At 46.6% G+C, this 21,879-nt stretch overlaps 1 pseudogene; it reads left to right on the forward strand.

The window, feature by feature from the left end:
- Positions 1-615: 615 nt before the first annotated feature.
- LOC147666672 (uncharacterized) lies at positions 616-1,914 on the forward strand (annotated as a pseudogene).
- The last annotated feature ends 19,965 nt before the right edge of the window (positions 1,915-21,879 follow it).

Below are 21,879 nucleotides of genomic sequence, written 5' to 3' on the forward strand. Positions count from 1 at the left end.
GAGATGGAGAGGGAGGGAATCATGCCCCACACTCTGAGGGAAGGAATGATTTCTCTCTTGTATAAACATAAGGGGGAGAGATGTGACCTAAGGAACTGGCGTCCCATCTCTCTCCTGAATGTAGACTACAAGATCCTTGCAAAGACACTAGTGAACAGACTGAAGGGCGCCATGGGAGAGTTACTACACCCAGACCAAACCTGTGGGGTCCCGGTGCGCAGGGGCGCAGATAGCATGGCACTGATAAGGGACACGATCCAGTACATCATGGACCGCAAGATCCTGGCTGCCCTGGTCTGTCTAGATCAGGAGAAGGCATTTGACTACGTCTCCCATGAGTTCATGGAGAGGGTACTACACGGGTTTGGGCTGGGGGAGCGCTTTTGCGGTTACGTTAAAGTAATGTATAAAGACATCTTCAGTTCAGTCATTGTAAATGGCTGTAAAACAGACCCCCTTCCTATCAGGTCTGGGGTAAGACAAGACTGCCCGCTCTCGCCACCTCTGTTTGTTTTGGTTATAGAACTTCTCTTCGAGTACATCAGGAAGAACCCAAACATCAGAGGGATCCAGACACCCAGCGATGGGAAGAAGGAGGTCAAGTGTTCGCTGTACATGGACGATGTCACCCTCTTCTGCACAGATGGAGAATCAGTCAAATCCCTGCTGGAGGCGTGCACAGACTTCGGCAAGGCATCAGGGGCGAAAATCAACGTGGACAAGTCGCAGGCCAAACTCTTCGGGCGATGGGACCTCTGCAACGAGCCTCTCCCCTTCCCCATCGAGGCAGGACTGATGAAGATCTTCGGCGTCTGGTTTGGATGACCAGAGGGAGCAGCGAAGAGCTGGAACAAACGCTTGGCCAAGGTGAAGCAGAAACTGGGTCTCTGGAGCCTGAGAAACCTGAGCATTGAAGGGAAGGCTCTGGTGCTCAGGAACGACGCCCTGCCCATGCTGCAATATGTGACACAGGCCTGGCCACTCCTGGCCAATGTAGCACGGGCCATAAACAACATGGTGTTCCATTTCGTCTGGCACTCGAAGATGGACAGGGTGAAACGGTTGGTCATGCACAAGGAACACCGCAAAGGGGGGAAGGCAGTCCCCGGCATCCCAACTATCCTCAGGGCTTTCTTTGTGTGTGGCTGCGTCCGAATAACTCTGTTAAATATGAACAAGGACCACTCTGCCTACAAAGTCTTCTGCTTTTTCCTCCTCCCGGTGTGGAGACGGCTGGGATGGAATAAGTGGGAAAATGCAGTAACTTTCAACTGGGACCTCCCATGGTACTACAGGGAGGTGGAAAAGTTTGTGGGTGAATTTGGGCTGAACTGTGTCATCCCTTGCCTTTGGAAGCCCAAGACAATCCGCAAACTGATCAGGACCAGGGACACCATCAAACCAGTGAGTGACCTGCCCCCAGCAACGGCAACGCACGTGTGGGGGAATGTATCCTCCCCAAGTCTGACCAAAAGACACAAGGACATATCATGGATGTCTGTGAAGGGGAGCCTGCCAGTAAGGTCCTTCATGCACAGCAGAGGCCTGTGCCTACACAGGAACTGCCCAAGGGGATGCCCCACAGAGGAATCTGCACACCATCTCTTCTGGGCCTGCCCCTTTGCGCAGAGACTACGGGCTGCCATACGCCAAGAACTGCTAGCCCTCATCCCCTACGAGAACATTACTGAACAGTCCATGATGTACGGGCTGTTTCCAGGGACACACACAGAGGAAGATATCCAGGTGTGCTGGAGGCTCCTCTGCTGTATTAAAAACATTCTCCTGTTCACCAGGACCCGCCTGGTGACCAATGGGGAGGTGGTGAACCGAGAAGGGTGCCGCTGGATGGTGCTCAGCCTGCTTAGAGACTATGCGGCCATGGACAAGCAGGATAGTGAGGAAGGGGAATAACTGTAATAAACCCCCCCCACCACCTCACTGGACTCTTTAAATTGGCGGCCCCATTAAAAACTGCAAACGCTATCTGCATACATCTCTGAACCCCAAACTGATGACTTGTAAATGTTTAAATGCATTGATTAAAAAGTAAAAGTGGACTGCCTTCCCTAAGGGGGAGGTACCACTTCCTTGAAAACTATGTATCGCAAACTTTTAAGCACTTAATAAAAGTATTTGCCCCCCCCCCCCAAAAAAAAAAATGGTCCTAGGATGCTTGTTACCAGTCTAAGGAGGACCTGGCCTGGCAGTTCAGGCTGGACTGTTCCCATGGGGCACAGGGTCAAGACTGTTTTGCATATGGCTGGGTCCAAACTGGAATGGCATAGTGAGCAAAGAAACAATGGATGTAGGTCCAGATCTCTGTACTGGGGTGAAAGTATGACATTGTTCTGCATTCTGTCCACCAGTTGTTCTTTTTGCTATATTATGAATGAACAGCTAGCTGGCTGACATGAATATGAAGGAGCCTTTGGGAGTTTCCGTGAGTCTAGATTCTCCTGAAGAGTCCCATTCTCTTCTGAGCCCTGCTTAACACATGTGTACAGGAGGAGCCCTGTATTCATGACCTCAATGTTTGAGACAAAAAATAATCATTGATTTCTGAACAATGAGAGTAAAAGCATTAAGGTAACATGTTGTTCCTGCTTATATTTCACACGCTTCACATAAACCTGTATTCCCTATGAGTGTTTGCTTTTTCCTGAATTAAACCTCAAATAAACATGTTTATCCATTGTTTTAATTAAATAACGTTATAAGCTGTAACTGGTCAGTGAGATGCTAAACGTACAAAATATTGGTATGTTTTGCTATGTCTAGCCACACCCCTGACTCCGCCCACTGGTTCAATCTTCGGTTATTCCCGCCCTCAGAGTCTCCGCCCGCAGTTCCCCTACTTTTTTTTCCCACTTCGACCACTGCTCATGAAGCGCCTTTTGGTTGCCACTACTTTATCAGTGTCTTTCTCCCTACACAGCGCTATCAAAAATGGGCTGTACCGTCCCGAAACAGAAAGAATTACATTGTATGGGGGAAAGACACCCAGGTGGGAGGAAACTGACGGAATCACTGACCCAGAGCAGGGTCAGTGTGAGGGAGCGCCAGCAATTATGGCCGAGTTTAGTGTGGGTTTTCAATTAATAGATGCCCGCTTGGACACTCTTACTAGCCGCCTAGATTACATTAACAGACGCCTAGAAGTGCAAGATATCCGCATTGAAAAAACAGAAAAGCGAATCTCTGACCTGGAGGTCAGCCAACCCTCCCTCCAGAAGAGTCTGGGCAGGAAAGAAATCCTACTCAAACAACTTGCGACGAAGGCAGAATATTTAGAAGCGAGCTCGTGCAGAAATAATTTGCGTGTAGCTGGGATTGCGGAATCAACTAATACAGTTCCCATGCCCTAGTTCATTGAAACCATTCTGGCTGATCTGTTCGGAATGGACTCTTTTTCGACCAAATTTGCTGTTGAGAGTGCTCATAGATCGCTGGGCCCTCCGCCGCCAGCCGGGGCAACCCCTAGGATAATCGTCGCCAAACTCCTCAATTACAATGACGGGGAAACTGCGCTTCGACTGTCCAGAGAGTGTGGTTTGCTCACTTATCAAGGCTCCAATATCTCACTGTTCCGTGATTTTACGCCCCTAGTACAGGAGACCTGCCGCAAATACACTGATGTGAAACGCTCCCTTTGTAAGGCAAACATCAGGTATGCTATGCTATACCCAGCCAGACTACGGGTGCAGATTGGAAACAACGCACATATCTTCGACACGCCCGACGCAGCAGCCAAATTCAGGAAACACCACCAACAGACGACGCAGCTGCAGGATAAGGAAGGCCGGCTCACTTCTGACAAATGATCCCTCTATTTGAAACCAGCTGACAGGCCATGATCATGGGACTCTGTTTGGTCCCCCTGACCACTGCCAGAAGGCCTGCCGCTTTGGAGCTTTAACTGCCAGTGGCATTTCATGCGATCAACCTATCACCGCCCATTCGCTTCCTTTTATGACAAACGTGGACCTAAATTCTAGTTGTGGACTTTGGCTTTGTGGACGTCTCTTTAATAGCGACTATTCTTGTTTGTGATGGTTCCGCCAGAGTGTTGCTACTCTCCTCAGGATAGTTTCTTATGTCCTCTCCTATACCTTTCCCTCTTCCCCCTTCTTATTTCTTGTATTCACTGGGTGCCTTATGTGTGAGTATCGGATGGAGGTGGGGGGTGGGAGTTGTATTGGGTTGTTTATTCTCGTTTGAGTTTCTTTAGTCACTTTGTTTTTTTGGAGCATACTACTAAGTGCAGCATGACAAGTTTCAATCTACTTTTGCCAGGCATATTCAACCGATTGTTAGGAACAGTATGATTGCAAATTACTTTATCACTACTGATTTGCATGTTAGATGCTTGTCCTGGAATGTTAGGGGATTCTCGTGCCCAAAAAAGAGCAGACAGGTGTTGGCCTATCTAACAAGACATTCCATTCAGATAGCTTTTCTTCAAGAGACGCACTACGCGCCCCCTTCCAAATCACGGATTTTCAGCATCGTGGGGACAGCATCAGTTCTTTTCCTGCTACAGCACCTACTCATGAGGGGTATGTGTCCTGGTTCACTGTTCTCTTCCCTTTCGAACTATATCAGTGGAGGCGGACACGGAAGGTAGAATCATTTAAGTTCAGGGATCCATTGGGTGTATGCCTGTACTTCTTTTTAATGTATAAGCTCCCAATATGGACACACCGATTTTTTTCTCCACAATAGCATCACACTTTTATCGACTTAATTCCGACACTATACTAATGGGAAGGAATTTCAATCTCACATTAGGCCCTGCCACTGACACTACTGGGCCGGGCCATGTCACAAAACCACAAGCCACTAGAGACCTTCTCGCATTGCTGCGATCTGCCTTGTTGGTGGACCCTTGGTGCATTAACTACCCTGGGTCTCGCAATTACTCCTTTTATTCAGCCCCCCATGGGACTTGGTCCTGTATCGGCCATTGGTACCTCACACCACAGCTGCTGATAGAAGTACAGAAGGTTGAATGTGGACAGTGGCAGTGTCCCTGCCGCTTTTTACAGCGCAATTACCGGCGCATTGGTGATTTTGCTGAATGCTTTCCGATATTTTTAGTGTGTGAGCTCATCTTTTAAATCAGTCTGGGGCATTGTATGAGCGAGAGCGTGTACGCTCCCCCCGTGTGCTGTTTATGTTATCTTCACATTTGCTCATTTGTCTGGGGGCATTCTGCACTGCTGAGGTTTTTACCTGAAGGCAGGCAGTTATACCGACGGCATTGAGAAGCACTGGACTCGTCCCTCCTTCCCGCCTCGTTCTGACGCCGGTGACTAGCACCATTCGAGCAGAGGACGTGGAAGGTCTGAGCCAGCTACTTCCGGGTGCTACGGGCAGCGCTCTAGTTGTTTGGACGCTGGGGGGGATATAAGGCGGATGTGTAATCGGCAGTGCAGCGGACGAGCGCAGTGGGCGCGACGAAGGCGCGCCGAGGTTGCGCCTAAATTAAGCCCGTCTGCGCCCGTCCGTGGCCGGGCGCTTGCCAGGGCCCTGCCCCTCCGAGAGGACACATACGCTGGAGCAGAGTACACCTGCTGTCCTTTCGCAATATGAGTACTAGCAACTCCTGTCTGTATGGCATGAGTGTTGAGGAGAATACTGGCTGTAGGCATTGCCAATTCACCTACAATCTGGCCAATGCGGCAAAGAGTGAGTATCATGATCTGGTCTGTGGTTTGCTGAATGTTCGGTCCTTACGTAAGCACAAACTAGATATTTATGATCTCCTTAATGAGAAGCAATGGGACCTAGTTTTCCTCACGGAAACGTGGCTAGACTGTGACTCTACCTTAGTGGCTGTTGAAGCCATTCCGGAGGGTTACACCCTTGTGAGGCAAGATAGACCGATAGGTAGAGGCGGGGGATAGCCATTGTCGCTAAGCAGGGGCTTCGCTGCCATTTAGAGCAGATTGTGATTAAGGAAAGCGAAGCGGGTGCCTTTTCCATTCAAGTGAACGGGGGCTATACAGTGAAGGGCCTCTTGATATACAGGCCGCCCGGCCCGTCTGCCAAATTTAGCGAGAGCCTGGTAGAAGACATTACAGAGGCCGCTTTGCGCGCAGATAAGTTTCTGGTGTTGGGTGACCTCAACCTACACCTGGATGACCCTGTGGACAGGGCGTCCAGGATCCTCTGCCAAGAAATGAGTGCACTTCAGTTTGAGCAGATAGTTAATGACCCCACCCATCAGCGGGGCCACCTATTGAACCCCATATTTGCCAACTGGGGACAGGTGGAGGCTTTGACCCCCATACCCATCCCTTGGTCGGACCATCATCTTGTGCCCTTTTTGATACACATTCCGGGAGTTAGACCACCGGAGCAGTCTGCACCTAAACGCCCGAGTCGGAGATGGGCTAACTTCTCTCAAGCTAGGTTTAATGAGGCACTTGTTGTAGGATGTGGCCCGGGAGGGGAGGATGTTGAGAAAGCTAACACCAATTTAGATCAGCGTATCACTGAGGCCTTGGATCGTGTTGCTCTGCTTGTCCTGACTAGAACGGGGGGATGTGCTCAGACAGCGGCACCATGGTATAGTGAGGAAGTGCGGGCGGCCAAGGTCGTGTACAAACTCGCAAAAAGGCAGTGCAGGATAGCCTTTGCCACTCAAGCTAAAGCAGATTATGTTGCAAGTAGACGCACTTATCACAAATTAATTAGGAAGGCTAAAACGGCGTATTACGATACCAGGATTAGGGAAGCAGAAAACTCCATGAAGGAATTGTTTTTAATATATAAATAACTCTCTGCTGATAAGCCTGCGGCAGTTCCAGAAGAATTCTGCTCGGTAGACAGCTGTAACCGAACAGCTGAGTTTTTTGCCAACAAGGTAGCAAAGATTTACTCAGCCTTTCCAAGCCAAGTTAGCACAGGCCCTGAGTTTGAGGAGAGGCCCAGGGTGAGGGGAGAACAATGGGCGTTGACTCTATTTGTCACCCTGCCCACTGAGGCGCTCATCCAGATCTCTGGATCAATAAAGTCAGGCTCCCCTAGGGATCCTACTACGCCCAAACGCCTGATGGGCAGTTTGCAAGTACTGGAGCCATATATTCGCCATCTCCTGGACATTTCCTTTGGGACCCACACTGTACCGGATGCCTCAAAACGGGCGGTGGTCCTCCCTCTCCAAAAAAAGCCCAATATCAGCTATGATAGGTTAGAAAATCTTCGACCCATTTCTCTCTTGCCATATATGGCGAAGTTTTCTGAAAAAACTGTGAACCTCCAGCTGATGGATTTTGTGGAAGAGGCTTCTCTGCTTCACGATTCTCAGTTTGGCTTCCGTCCTCGGCACTCGACAGAGTCAGCACTACTTATGGCAGTAGAGGCCATACGGCAGGGAGTGCATGAGGGCCACACTATGGCCCTGATCCTCCTGGACCTAAGCACAGCATTCGACACTGTAGCTCATTCCATCTTGCTACAGTGTCTGAATGATGGAGGGGTATCAGGAGCGGCGCTTAGATGGATCCAGTCTTTCTTAACAAATAGATGCTTTCAAGTACGTCAGGGAGAATGTTACTCTAGGGAGTTTAGTTTGGGCCAGGGCGTGCCGCAGGGCTCGTCCCTGAGCCCAACTTTGTTTAATCTTTACGTCTCCCCGCTGGCGGCAATTGTTAAAAGTCATGGCATGTGCCTTGTGTCATATGCCGACGACACGCAGTTGGTCATCTCCCTCTCACGTTTGCCAAGTCTTGCGGCGGACAGCTTCAGAGTTTGCATGCAAGAGCTGGCAACCTGGATGTCCGCCAATTGTTTGAAACTTAACGGTAGAAAGACTGAGGTACTCGTGGTGGGGGGAGGGCCATCAGTCTGGTCGTCGGCATGGTGGCCACCCTGTCTGGGAGAAACACCTGTTCCCTGCCATGAAGCAAGGAATCTTGGGGTTTGGCTTGATGTGGACCTTGCCTTTGGCCCTCAGATTGGCCGGGTGGTGGGGGTATGCTTCGGAGTTCTAAAAACTCTGAGGAAGGTCTTGGACCTTCTCCTGATTACAGCTCGTCGGACGGTGGTGCATGCCCTCGTAACCTCGCGCCTAGATTACGGCAATTTGCTGTATCTGGGGGCCACGGGAGGGGCCATCAATCGCCTCCAGGTGCTGCAAAATGCAGCTGCACGCTTGGTTCTGAGGCTCCTCAGGAGATCATCCTCAAAGGCAGCGCTCCAGGCTTTGCACTGGCGTTCAAGGCTCTTTCCACGTGTCACCGCATCCTGAGCGGCAAAGCCCCAGTTCCGCTACAGAATCTGGTTACTCGTTATGAGCCTACACGGGACCTGCGTTCTTCTTGCACTGGACTACTGAAAATTCCCAAAATAAAGAAGGCTCGAATGGGGGGCAGGTCTTTTAGATATTTGGCTGCTAAGCAGTGGAATGCCCTACCTTTAGAGTTACGCTTGGAGCTTTCAGAGCCCATCTTTAGAAAGAAACTTAAGACTCACCTATACGGGAGGTAGACGGCTGTGATGGCTGCTTGGACTGTTTACTTCACTTACCATAGCGCGGGGACACGCCGGTGCGCGTAACCAGGCGCTCTACAAATTTCCCTAATAATAATAATAATAATGAATATCTCCCCCACACTATTTCAAATCATTCCCCGGTTTTGCTGATAGTGGCGTTCTCATAGATTCCCAAAGAACGGCACCTGTGGAGGTTCCCTGTGAATGCATTGCTCAGTATTCCACAGTGAAGCTGGTGACGCTTTTTCAGAATTCTTTGAATTGAACAAAGGCTCTGTAGAGTAACAACTTATGCTTTTGGACGCCTTTAAGGAATATATCTGAGGTGTATGTATTTCAAAACATGCCGGAGTCCTGCATTCCAATCGGGATGAATTGAAAGGAATTGAGCAGAAACTGAAAGATATTAAAGCTCTTATGCAAAATGACCCGACATTAGCAGTATTTCGAGAACGCTCTGCTTTAATGACGGAATTCAATGATGCTGCAGTCCGTGAAGTTAAATATATGGTGAAATATGCCAGGGAACGGGTGTATGGAAAGGATGAGAGACCCGGTAGATTACTTGTACACCTTCTTAGGTCGCAATATCAGGCTGCCTTGTCACACAATTAGACTTTGACTCGGTTGACTCACTGGCAAAAGGGATGGACATCACTATGGCTTTTTTTTGACTACTATACTAAATTGTATCAGGCAAGATCCCCTCCTACGGGCCAAGCCCTCAAGGATTATTTACAAGAGATAGCTATGGTTTGGCTTGAGGAGGGACAACAGGATTTTGTAGCCACCCCAATTGAAGCTGACAAAATCAAACAGGCAATAAAGGCTCTAGCTAGCAGTCACGTCCCTGGGTCTGATGGACTTTCTGGGGACTTTAACCCCTTCGACGCTGATGACGAGCTCAGCTCATTATGAAGTACACCTCTCGTACGCTCATGACGAGCTGAGCTCGTCATGAACCACGGGATCTTCGAATCTTCAGCGCACAGCGGGAAAATGCGCCGCACCGATGGTGTTAACAAGGCCTACCAACAAGAGCTAGCTCCCTGTCTCCTGGAAGTATATGACGAGGCATTGCAGAGTGGTTCCCTATCACCGACAATGCACGAGGCGATTATCACACCGCTACTTAAACCTGGGAAATCCCCTCATAAGTGCCAGTCCAATAGGCCATTATCTCTACTAAAACATGACTATAAAATCCTGGCTAAAATACTTGCTACACGACTAGCATTATTAGTTGACACCACACTATGCCCCTTTAGGCAGGTTTTTTCCGGGACGGTCTACGACGCTAAAATATGCGCACTTTTTTCAGTAATAAATCAGATGGAACCTAACCTACCAGCAGCCGCAGTGATGCTAGATGTGGAGAAGGCTTTTGATTCTTTAGAATGGCCCTTTTTGAATGCTGTTATGCAAAAATTGGGAGGCCCTATTGGCTTTTTAAATTTGGTCAGTTTATTATATTTTTCCCCAGTTGCCCAACTGAAATTAAATGGTATGTTCACACAACAATTTGGTTTAACTCGGGTCACCAGGCAGGGGTGCCCGCTCTCACCCCTACTATTTATAATCGCTATGTATCCCCTTGCTCATCATATTCAGGAACTGCATTTATGCTGTGGCTTGCAATTACATACGGGTCCACTCATTGCATCTTTTTATGCAGACGACGTGATGTTCTTTGTGTGCAAGTCCGCTGAGAATCTACCCCTCTTTTACAGGAGGTATTCCGTTTTGGGGTGTATGCGAGCTTGGTCATTAATTGGGCCAAATCTGAAATATTTACCTTGACCACTGCCACTACTCAGTGTGATCTTGAATTCCCTTTAAACTTGTGATGCACTGACCCTCCTAAATATTTGGGCATCTATTTGCATTGCGGTGCCCCCGAAGTTATCCATTTAAATTATGGACCTACAATTGATCGACTAGACACACAAATTACGTAATGGATTAAACTACCGCTTAGTGTCGCAGGTATGATCACTATAATAAAGATGGTGGTACTACCAAGTTTTTTGTACCTTTTTTAAAATATTCCCATAGCTTTAACAGTGGCTTTCTTTCATACGCTCCATTCATTATTAAAACGACTAATTTGTGCGGGTAAACAACTAAGAGTGAGTTGGGCCACATTAACCATCCCATTTGAAAAAAGGGGGCTTTAAAGTCCCTGACTTCTATCATTACTACTTGACTTCCCAAGTCCACTTTACGTACTTCTGGTACCACCGGACCTCAAACCTGACAGATTGCAGATCTACCCCCATTTATTATTGGCGTTATTGCCCAGGGTCTTCCATGATGCCCCACAGAAATTCAAACAGTCCCCACAACATGTTGGCCATGGACTAAATTGCTGAGGTATTTACACTATCCATTATCATACCTCCCACATTTACCATTAGAAGATAACTCGTCAATAACCCCCACTACAGAGACGCAAACTAAGAGAACACCACTTAAACACAGACTAATTAAGCTGGGTGACCTGTTCTGCTACTCAGACCGTGCTTGACTACCATTCTGGCTGCATGGGGTGCCGCCACGCACAAGGACAATTTCTTGTGATACACGTTTTGTAACTCTTTATTAAAGACTTTACCAGACAATTCATCTGAACCAGACAAACTCCCGCCACTCACAATCAATCAATCAATCAATCAATCAGTACATTTGTAGAGCACACTACTCACCCGTGAGGGTCTCAAGGCACTGGGGGGGGGGGGGTGCTGCTACTGCTCGAATAGCCAGTTCTTGAGAAGCCTCCTGAAGGTTAGTAGGTCTTGGTTTTGCCATAGAAGGATGGGGAGGGTGTTTCAGGTCCTGGCTGCAAGGTGGGAGAATGATCTGCCACCGGTGGTCGCTCTTTGGATGGGGGATGGTGTCGAGGGTGAGGTCGGCGGAGTAGAGCTGTCGATTTGGGGTGTAGAAGGGGAGTCGTCTGTTGAGATATGCCGGTCCGGTGTTGTAGAGCGCCTTGTGTACGTGGGTGAGGAGCTTGAAGGTGATCCTCTTGTTGATGGGGAGCCAGTGCAGGTCTCTCAGGTGTGCTGTGATGTGGGATATTAAGGTTCAGGCGTACAGAGGCGTTCTGTATACGTTGTAGCCGTTTCAAGAGTTTGGCTGAGGCTCCTGCATAGAGGGCGTTACCGTAGTCCAGCCTGCTGCTGACGAGGGCCTGGGTGACCGTTCTTCCTGTTTCAGTGGGGATCCATTTGTAGATCTTGCGGAGCATGCGGAGGGTGTTGAAGCCGGAGGACGAGACGGCATTGACTTGCTTGGCCATGGAGAGTGTTGACTCAAGGATAAACCCCAGGTTGCGTGCCTGGTCGGTGGGTGTCGGTGCTGCTCCCAGTGCAAACAGCCACCAGGAGTCGTCCCAGGCTGAGGGGGTGGAGTAGAGGATGGGGACCTCTGTCTTGTCCGAGTTCAGCTATAGACAGCTGTTCTTCATCCACTCGGCGACGGCTTTCATTCTCTCATGGAGGTTGGTTTTGGCGGCGAGGGCGTCCTTGGTGCGTAGAGGATCAGCTGGGTGTCATTGGTATAGGATATGATGCTGAGGTCGTGCCCTTGGGCCACGTGGGTGAGCGGTGCCATGTAGATGTTGAACAATGTCGGGCTGAGTGATGATCCTTGGGGTATGCTGCAGGTGATCTTAGAGGCTTCGGAGCAGAAAGGGGAGGCAGATGCTCTGGGTTCTGCCGGAGAGGAAGCAGGTGGTCCATTCCAGAGCCTTGTCTCGGATCCCTGCATTGTGGAGGCATGTGCGTAGGGTGCAGTGGCAGACAGTGTCGAAGGCGGCTGATAGGTCCAGGAGGATGAGGGCCGCAATTTCGCTGTTGTCCAGCAGGGCCCTGATGTCATTGGTGGCGGCGATGAGGGCAGTCTCGGTACTGTGGTTTCTGCGGAACCCGGACTGGGATGGGTCCAGGACGTTGTTCTCCTAGAGGATGGAGGGTAAGCTATCTGTTGATGGTCTTCTCTGTTACCTTCGCCGGGAACGGGAGCAGAGAGATGGGCCGGAAGTTCTTGAGGTCCCTCGAATCCTCCTTGGGTTTCTTCAGTAAGGCGTTGATCTCAGCGTGCTTCCAGCTCTCCGGGAAGGTCGCGGTCTCAAAGGAGATGTTGATGGTCTTGAGGAGATGGGGTGTGATGGTGGTGCTAGCTTTGTTGAAGATGTGGTGAGGGCATGGATCTGAAGGAGAGCCGGAGTGGATGGTGTGCATGATTTTGATGGTGTCGTCCTCGTTTATGTTGGTCCAGGTGAGCAGGGGATCAATGTGGGTGTTGGCAGCGGGGTCTGAGGTGTTGGTGGTTGTCTGGGTGGTCAGGTTGTTGAAGCTGTCATGGATGTCTGCGATCTTGCGATAGAAGAAGGTGGCAAGGGAGTCGCACAGGTCTTGTGATGGTGGGATGTCGTTGGTGTTGGAGCTGGGATTGGGGAGTTCCTTCACAATGTTGAAGAGCTCTTTGCTGTTGTGTGCATTGTTGTCGAGTCGGTCTTCGAAGGAGGCCCTTTTGACGGATCTGATGAGGTGATGGTGTCTTTGGATGGCATTCTTGTGGGCTGCGTAGCTCTCTGGTGTCTGTTCACACTGCTACTTCTTCTCTAGTGTACGGAAAGTTTGCTTGTAGGCCTGGAGGTCTGCGGTGTTCCAGCTGGCTTTCTTGTTAGTGTGTCTGTTGGAGGGTTTCTTGATCACACTCGTCATAACCTCACCAGACAGTACTCACCTTGTCCCACACGTTTACCACTTAGCTCTCTCCCTTCGCCCACCAGTGGGCATTAAAGCACGCACATCCTGGGAGCAGGAATTGGGTATTATTATTACCGATGATATGTGGCACTATTGTTGCTCTCAGATGCAATACGTCTCTGGTAATTACAGACATAAATTGTTGCACTTTAAATATTTCCACAGGGTTTAGGTTACTCCAAAACTATTATCCAAAATGAATTCAGAAACGTCCAATGCTTGTAAGAGATGTGGAACTCCCTATGCAGACTTCTTGCATCTTGCGGTACTGTACCCCTGTAAATACCTACTGGGAGGATATTTTTAGATATTTATCTACCAAGGTGTAACACACTATACCCCCCCAACCATTGACAGCACTTTTGGGGTATGTCAAACCATTCGAAAGACGTATTGCGAGGTTCATTGCTATTGCCTTATTGATAGCCAAGCAACAGGTTTCATTCCATTAGGGCAGGGCAAAAACACCATCAGTAAAGGCGTGGCTCTGTGATCTCACCTACTGTGATACCATGAGTGATACATATGCCTCACTCCTGCCTGTCACGTCGCGTCCGTGTGATATTTGGCAACCTCTCAAAAGCTATTTGCAAGCACACTCCATACACAACAAATGATGCGGACAATCCCGCCTATGGGTTGTGGGTTCCTGTCTAATGAGCTAGGAAATAAGTGTTATCTGGCGTTACCCCTATGTTGAGTTATTTTCCAAAATTGTAAAAGTAGTGATACCATGATGATGGGCGAGATCATTATTGCACTGTCCATGTTGCCAAGGCATTATTTGTACATTGCCCCACTGTATTTGGGTCTCTATTGTTTTTTTGTTATCCATCTTTATTTGTAGACTGACAAGAAATGTTTTACTATTTATCAAAATAATGCTATTGGTCCGGCAACTCACGGGCCACATGCTTTTCATTGATTGCTTGGCTGTAACATTTCTTCAAAATTTCAATTAAAATGTTTTTAAAAAAATGAAAGTGGCTGCTGCCTGCATTTCCTTACGCGTTTCGCCTTATGGCCTTGATTACAGGTGAGTGAAATGCAGACACAGAGCTTTTATCCAATCGCCCACGTGGTATACTCGCACAATCTTACAGTTACCAGAATATACCAGTGTTGCTGTTCAATGCCCATGTCCATGGTGCACTATTGATATTGCTAAATAGCGTATTAATCATTAAATTAATCGATCACACAAAAGATGCAGAAGTCTGATTTCGAAACCACAATGCATTTATTCTCTTCATGAAAGTGGCTGCTGTTCTCGCATATTCTTTACCCCTTTCGACCTTACGGCCTTGATCAACAGGTGAGTGAAATGCAGACACTAAACAGTGATTTTATCCAATCGCCCACGTGGTATACTCACAGCATCCTACAGTTACCAGAATGCACCAGTGTTGTTGATCAATATCCATGTCCATAGTGCACTATTATTATTGCTAAATAGCGTCTACATCACCACAGTCAGGATTCAAACATTCATCAGAGCATCTAGATTGTTCAAAAATAAAGTGCCCATGTGTTTGTTCTTTCAATATAGCACACAGACATCATCATGCTGCAAATTCAAAATTGTCCGAGAAAGGTTGTGACTTTTCTAATCTTCCTTTCTCACCTCGTACTAGAAAATTCCAAAGCAAGTGCTATTTAAACCATTCCGAGGCAAGCGGACCATGTCCCCTATAAGCGGACCATGTCCCCGATAAATTCCAGCATAACATATCAAAACTAAATTGTGGGGGACTTCAACCTTGCAGGGCTGCTTCTGCGAGCAGGAATGGAGATTCTGTTGAATTAATCCGAGATTCAGTTAAATTAATCCATAAAACAAACGATGCAAAATCCCAATTTTGAAAACACAATACATTGATTCTCTTCCTGAAAGTGGCTGCAGTTCGCATATCTTTACGCGTTTCGGCCTTGATAGCAGGTGAGTGAAATGCAGACACTAGGTGGTGCTTTTATCCACTCGCCCATGTGGTATACTCACACAATCCTACAGTTACCAGAATGCACCAGTATTGTTGTTCAATGTCCATGTCCATGGTGCACTTTTGATATTGCTAAATAGCGTCTTAATTACCACAGCCAGGATAAAAATATTAATCAGTGCATCTAGATTGTTCTTAATTGAAGTGCCCACTTGCTGATTCATTCAAAATAGCACAAATATTTCATCATGCTGGAAATTTGAAATTGACCGAGAAAGGTTGTGGTCTTTCTCATCTCCCTTTCTAACCTAATAATACACAATTCCAAAGCGAGTTCAATTTAGGTCTGTTCCGAGGCAAGTGGGTCGTATCCCAGTAAAAGTCACTGTAACACTTCAAAACTCCATTGCAGAGGCCCTCAACCCTGCAGGGTGGCTTCTACGAGCTGGAATGGAGAGCCTGTTAAATTAATCCATCAAACAAAAGCTGCAGAAGCCCATTTTTGAAGCCACAATGCATTTATTCTCCTCATGAAAGTGGCTGCTGTTTGCATATACCTACGTGTTTCGGCCTTACGGCCTTGATCAAAGGTGAGTGAAATGCAGACACTAGGTGGTGCTTTTATCCACTCGCCCATGTGGTATACTCACACAACCCTACAGTTATCAGAATCCACCAGTGTTGTTCAATGTCCATTGTCATTTCCATAGAGAATTTTAGACAACACTACAGCCAAAAAGCTGAATGGAATGCCACCAAAGTTAGCAGAAAGCTTGATCTTTACCCAGAAAGTGTGATTATTGTAATTTAGTGTTCATTTTTTTTAGTTTCTTTTGAGAAATTAAGTTTTGAAATTAATAGATATACTAACAGTTGGGCTGAAAATAAAAAAATATTCAAGCCTTGTCATTGGCTAACTGAGCTTTTTTGGTGCGAGCGCTCTGATTGGTTAGCTGCAACATGCAAAGAAATGTTGCTGTGGTCATTACAGGACTGGTGGACTTGGTCTCCTGCCCTGAAAATATTGTTTAAAATGATGATATAAAAGGGCAAGTTTGTGACATAGCTGAATCCCAGTCTTTATGTGGGGGTCCCAATGTAAAACCATAGAGCCGAAAGTATTTTTTTTTCACTGTCCTGCAGGAGTACAATTACACTGCTAGAAGAAATTTAAAAGAGGGCGGGAAGACTTTTTCATTAGGATCCCAGGTTCCAGGGTGGTGGCATTTATTTTTTATATCAATGTGGACCGGGAGCCTGTGTCAGCTCCCTCCCAGTGCCAGATTATGAACCCCATATCCCAGTGCCTGTGGCAAGTGTTGTATTTTTCATACAAGATATAAAAAGGACCAGGGCCCCTTCCCTTCGTACCATGGTTGGTCCTACAGGCTATTAATACCAAGATGGAGTGAGTGCAGGCCCGCTCCTGTTTATTCCCTATACCTCTTAAGGTCCATCTACTGCCAATCCTCAGAAATCGTGTCACCGAGTGGGCAACAGTAAACACCTTGTATCTCGGAGTACGACACGCATGGTGGTTGGCGGCTTATTAAGAGGAGGGCAAGGCAAATGAGGACAAAAAGAAGAAAAAAAAGATATAATAAGGAGGGTGGTGTGTTTGTGTCCCTCTCTACCTGTGGCATGTATTGGCCCTGGGGATCCCATCCTCCAGGGCTGGAAATGGGTTTAGTGTCTCAAGAGCTCCATTCTTGGGACATCAAGGAGACCTACCCCCTGCCATAGGCTGGAACAGAAAAAAGGTTGCTCCTCCAGGGTGTGAGCACATACAATTTTGGCAAGCTCCCATGCTTGCACCCAAGGATGGGAGCTGGCAGGGCTGCTGGGCATTCAGCCTTCCCCTGCGGTTTCCTACCAACCCTTGACTTGTGGCTGCGCCAGTAAGGACGGGCAACACAATAAAATCTAAGAAAATCTGTGGCCAGCTCCTGCACTGGCACCCAAGAATGTGTGTTAGCTGGGAAGCTGAAGGGGATGTCGGGTCCTCAGGCCTTTATCCTTTTGTCCCCCCAACTGGAGTCTGAGTGGTGGGTGCCCTAGGTGGGCTCAGGACACCCAGAAAATAAATTAAAATAATAATTAAAAAAAAAGACACAGGTAACCTGAAGGAGAGAAGGCATGATCATTAGCTATTCCCTGCCCCAGAAAGGAGTGCCCCATAATGCCCTGTGAGGGCTTTGTTTATGTAATTTTTCTGTCTCATAGTGCCCCAAGGAGGAATAATGTAACCACCAACCACTTTATGTCAATGCTGTGGGGGGTTGCAGGGAACACACCAGCACCCCAGGAATGTTCAATGCGAACTCACACAGTAAATCTCATGGGTCATTGAATGCATGGCCACAAGAAAAGCTTTTCATGATTTTATAAACACTCCGAGTTGGAGCTGTATGCTTTTCTGCTGGAGTGCAGGAACCCCCTGTGGTTAGTCTCTGTAACTGCATTATGTGGACTGAAGAATGTTAAAAAGATTCAAACACGGTTGTTTAGCTTAAGAGTTCTTTAATTAAAATATTTTAGTGACACTTGTTATTATGGTCTTTGAAATGTGTATGCAAAAAAAGTCAGTTTCTGAGCAGCGCTGAAGAGCGACTAAATCATGCTGCCATTTTCATGTGATTTATCATAATCACAGAACTTGCTTCATTCAATGCCCCTTGAGTCCAACAAAAAGTGGACCAATCCCTGAAGGCCTTTCCTCCATTAACTCTGGCTGTCCCTTGTATCATCTTGTCCTGAAGAAGACCCGCCATGATTATTAGTAAATCATTCACCTTTTGGGGTCGAAGCGTACTAGCAATAATCCTGACCCTACTCTCTCCGCCGCACGTGAATGGAAATTTAAAACCCAAGCGGTTTGGAGATTGATGTACCTTGGGATGGATTTCCTCTGAATGACCATTTTCAACAATTTGTATAGCACTGTATATATATCCTGTTCACATGTAGCACCTTTTTTCCCGCACCTTTTTTAACGATAGCACTTGCGCCGTTTGAACAAAGTGTATGTTCATGAACACTGACAGCCATGTAATGTCATTTGGATACCATAAAATGAAAACGAATATATTGATTTTTCCTTAAATGCAGACTGTGTTTGATTCAAATTTGGTGTGTCGGTGATTCATGTTTCTTGTCTTTTCTCCTTTTTCATTGATTATTACTGAAAAGTATGAGTACTGTTGTTTTGCATTGGTTATTATTGAGTATACCAAGAATCCATTCTGTTACCTGACAGAACCAACTTTCTCCACATTTTTATTTAAAATGACACCCTCTCCTATTGTGATGTAGCATCTGGTATTGGGGTGGGATTGTTATTATGGGGGTCATTAAAACCCTAGGGCACAAATTGATTTGAGGTTATCACCAAATGTATATCCATCCACTTAATACCTAGCATTTACTAGTGTGTTTGGGGGGGGGGGTGTCTGTGTGTAATACATGTATTTATCATTTTCAAATAAGAGCACTGAGTGAACCATTATTTATTGAGTGTTATTGTTGTGTGCCCAGGAATTAGTATTGCTAGACCACACCACCTACCCTGGGTAGGCCAGGAAGGGAACAGAAACAAGGCAGGGAAGAACCAAGCAGGATTTGAGGAGACTAGCTTCAAATGAGTAGGCACTGTGAACCAGCATCCCCCAGTATAGTGACACAAAAGAAAAAAAGAACAAAAGATCCCACGTTCTGGTCCCCTCGTTTGACTGAGGGTCAACAACACACTTTGGAACAATGTACTGTGTATTTGTGACCAATTGTCTAGTCCAATGCCTAATTGAAGCTCTGAGTAGTTTATCACTTATCTTAAAGAAACAATAACATTTGGAGTTTGTTTTTCTATATAATGAATAGCTTTATTTGCAACTCCAGTGTCCATTGGCTCCTCCTGTCATTTCCTTTGGCAAAAATAGGCAAAGCGCCCCCCTCACCAGATTCAAAGCATTGGGCCCTCTATTGGATAGCGAGAGAGATTTTGTTCAGGGAGACAAAGTTATGTCATGTTATGTTAGAGGTTTGTAAAGAGCTTGCTTACTCCTGACGGAGTGTCCCCGCGATTGGATTCCTCTAGCAGAGACCTACTAACCTTGCTCTGAGCTGTGGTTCTTCTCAGTTTTGCCTAAATAGTCGATTAACAGTTCAGTTTTGCCTGAATAGCCAAGTCTTCCGTTTTTTTTAGGACAGCACTTCTGACGTCTCCATTCTCATGTCCAGCGGCCTAGAGTTCCGGAGTCTGGCACCAAGGAACCTAAAAGAGCTGTTGAGTCAGGGAGGAGCCCCAAGATTTTACGGAGTATCTTCAGTACCCCAAAACAGGTGCCAACAGTAGCGGAGATCTGGCAGTCAAGGGATAGGGAGGAGCTGAACAGGAAACTAAGGTTTTTCACCTTTGTTTTGGGGACAGGTGCAGAGCCCAACCCCCTAGGCCACCACGGGGAGGACCATATTGAGGGTTGCTTGCGTACCACTAAGACTTCCATTTAGCGCGCATTTAGTTTCAGGCAGCTAGAGTCCATCCATTTGGCCAGATCCATCAAACTGGCCTCAAAATTTGCACCCGGCACTGCTATCATCCTGCGCCAAGGTGATGCTCAGCTGGATGTCGTCATCATAAGACACAATCGTAGCGCCATGGCTTTCAATCACGTCCACCTTCGGACGGATATGCAAGTTGAACAGAGTTGGATTTAGCGCCACACACGGAGGCACTCTCTGCTGCAAGGAAATTACTTCAGATGTACAGGGCTTCTGAATAACCTAAAAGGTGTGGTTATAAAGAAAATCACCAAACCATTCAAGGGGCAATTCCCTGATGCCCTTCTTCCATTGCCATTCTAGCAGCAAACCATGAGACACAATGTCAAAGGCCTAACTTAAGTCCAGCATGACTAAGGCAGCTGTCTTGCCTTCATACACTGAAATACGGAAAGACTGAGGTTAGTAGGAGAGTACCTTCGCCCCTCGATAGAGTGAATGTACTGAAAGGTTTTTGGAGGCCTCTTATTAATATTTCTCTCTTCTATATGTGCTCTATTATCTTGAGCATGTGAAAAAGTAAAGGGAATATCTATAACTGAGATTAACATCAGAATATTATGCTTGCATGCCCATTTTTGAACAAAGGACAAAGGGAATTTCATATTTTTTTCCAAATTTTCTTTTTTTGTTGAGCTTTCTGGCTTAGGCCACTTTTCACATAGATCCTTAATCCAATCATATAGAGCTCAAGGAATCTCCCCTCCTTTTTCTTTTTCTCTCCTAAACCATATTCTATGTCTTGGAGTCAATGTAAGTTCTTCCTACAAAAGGTTTCTTGATCTCTGCTTAGAAAATCACGGTTCCTGGAATGTCAGAGTGATCAGAGTCCTCTAGCGCCCAATCAGTAAACTTGCAAAATACTTGACCATTTCATTAGGCCAGAATACTCTTTGAGCGATCCTGTCGAAGTGTTTACAAAAATTAAATATGGATCTACACTAGATTATTTGTTTGCAGAACTATTGGCTACTTTTTGCGACCTCTTTCTTGTGCAGGGGCATCTGCAAGTTTTCCCAGGGCAGAATATTTACTTTCAGAGACCTGATTAATCTTTTGGTAGTGGGTTTGTAGAATCTGTTGACAAGTTTCTCTTTGTTGGGCAATCCCAATGGTTTGTCCTAAGGCCCACTCCAGATTCTTCTGGCCATTACTAACCTATTGAATTAGTAGATCGGAGGTTGCCTGGAAGCCTTTCTAAAAGATCTGACTGTATTATAGTTTAAGGGGTTTATTCAAAGTCACTCTATATTAGTAAAACTGTATATTTAAACCTTTGCTTCACTGTTGGTTTCTGTCTCCAATTTCTTCTTTTGTTTTAGAGTCTTAAGACCCTTGGCCTGATCCATCACTTCGTCAGTGTTTACCTTCGAAATAAAAGTCCATGTTTGTGTTGTGAAACAGAGAAGTAAACTAAATTAAATTCATTTAAATAAAACTTGTGGCATTGTTTTTTTTGGCTATTACTATCACTTTTGCTGTCTTCCTTTGAATCTTCTTCATATTGCCATATGTAAATTCCTATCTCTCACTTCCTTCCTAATATCAGCATCACTTTAACATCAAATTCTTTCCTTCCTTTGGTCAACAAATCACATGCTGAAAGCATAAAGAGCTCTATGGACATAAACTAGGTCCGGGCAGTATCATTCCCATTAGCTTTTTTTTTTTAGTTGTCTTTTTATTAAGCATCAAACATGGTCAAATACAAAAGACATCCTACTCAACGTTACAAAGGGCATGCAAGTGCCCGGGAAGCAATATAGGTAGCTATGATGGATACAGCTTTGCATAGGCCCCAAGCCGATCACCACCCTGTACAGGTTGAATGATGCTCATTTTCAAGAAACCCCACCCAAACCAACAGCCTCCCACCTCACTCCCCTGTCCGGTGGTGAGATGTACACAGCAGAACAGAAGTAGGCAAAGGGGTCAGTACTAGCGGAGACAAACAGACCATATCATGAGACTCACAGGGTATTTACCAAGGCCCATCCGTTCAGCACAAAGCTGCTATAGCTGAAATAGATGCATAGCCCGAACGGATGGCGGGCATACCGCAGAGGGCAAGCCCCAGGATAGGTAGGACAACAGAGGACAGCGTAGTG

This window comes from Lissotriton vulgaris, unplaced genomic scaffold (assembly GCF_964263255.1).
Source record: "Lissotriton vulgaris unplaced genomic scaffold, aLisVul1.2 SCAFFOLD_4701, whole genome shotgun sequence".
NCBI lineage: Eukaryota > Metazoa > Chordata > Amphibia > Caudata > Salamandridae > Lissotriton > Lissotriton vulgaris.